Raw genomic sequence first — 1,749 nt, 5'->3', positions numbered from 1 at the left:
TACTCTATTCAATGCTGAACCAAACCCTAACCCTAAAGTCAACCCATTCACTATGCATTATAGCTAAACTGAAAGGCTCAGGTAACTTGAAATCTCACACTATACCTCAACCTCATTAGAATCCTTACACTAACCTGCATTTTCACACTCAAATTACCAGGGAATTGAATGATATCCATATCCCTGGCACTGAACCTAACCCTAACCCTAACCCTAACCCTCAACACCATTCCCAAGTTCCACTACAGTGGTACTTGAAATCCTAAGTTCTTCCTAAGCATAAATCCAAACAACAATAACAGTGACCACTCATTCCATACTCCAGTACACTAGTAGTGAAATTTTGACTCTATTCCTAACCCTAACCCTACCCCTAACACTAACATCAACCCATTCACTATGCATTATAGCTACACTGCAATGCTCAGGTACTAGAAGTCTCACACTATGCCTCATCCTCATTTACAACCTGTCCCTAACCTGCATTCTCACACTCAAATCATGAGGCACTTGAATTCCATCCATATCCTTAACACCAAAACTAAACATAACTATAATCCTCAACATGATTCACAAGTTCCAATACAGCAGTACTTCCTAACTGCAAGGCCAAAAAAAAAAAAAATGCTGATACTATGACACACACACACACACACACACACTCCAATACCCAGGTATTGACATTCCAGGACTATCACTGAACCCAACTCTAACACTAACCCTAACAATACCATGAACCTCAATGAAAATACTGATATTCCTACACCATTCCTAAAATGAATCCTAAAATAAGCAGTAGCACTAACCATCAAACCCATACTCCAGTATACAGGTAGTGAAATTTTTACTCTATTCCTAATGCTGAACCAAACCCTAACCCTAAACTCAACCCATTCACTATGCATTATAGCTAAACTGAAAGGCTCAGGTAACTTGAAATCTCGCACTATACCTCAACCTCATTAGAATCCTTACACTAACCTGCATTTTCACACTCAAATTACCAGGGAATTGAATGATATCCATATCTCTGGCACTGAACCTAACCCTAACCCTAACCCTCAACACCATTCCCAAGTTCCACTACAGTGGTACTTGAAATCCTAAATTCTTCCTAAGCATAAATCCAAACTGAATGCTGATATTAACTAGGAAATGGACACTCCACAATCCAGGTATTGAAATTCCAAAACGATTAGTGACCCAAACCCTACCCTAACCCTAACCCTACCATGAGCCCTAACCCAGGTGGTTAGATTCCAAAATCATTCCTAAACCTACTCCTAAAATGAACCTAAGACTACCCATCAAACCCTTACTCTCATACACATAGAGTGAAATTCTGACTCAATTCCTAACCCTAAGCTGAAACCTAGTGCTAAACTCAACCCATACACCATACATCATAGATACACTGCAATGCTCAGGCATTTTGAATACAAGAGTATACCTCACCATCATAAAAATACTTGCCCTAACCTGCATTCTAACACTCAAATTATCGGGGAATTGAAATCTATCCATATCACTGACCGCAAACCTAACCCTAACCCTGAATCATCCACTAACCCTAACCCAGGTGCTTACTTTTCTAAACCATTCCTAACCATAATCCTAAAATGAACACTAATGCTCTCCATCAATCCCATACTACAGTAAACAGGTAGTGTGCTTTCCATTCAATTCCTAACCCTAACCCAAATCCTAACCCTAACCTCAACCCATACAATATGTGTCATAGATATGCTG

Source organism: Fukomys damarensis, unplaced genomic scaffold, assembly GCF_012274545.1.
Source record: "Fukomys damarensis isolate Sample0158 unplaced genomic scaffold, DMR_v1.0_HiC HiC_scaffold_16, whole genome shotgun sequence".
NCBI classification, from domain to species: domain Eukaryota; kingdom Metazoa; phylum Chordata; class Mammalia; order Rodentia; family Bathyergidae; genus Fukomys; species Fukomys damarensis.
This window is presented reverse-complemented; position numbering follows the sequence as displayed.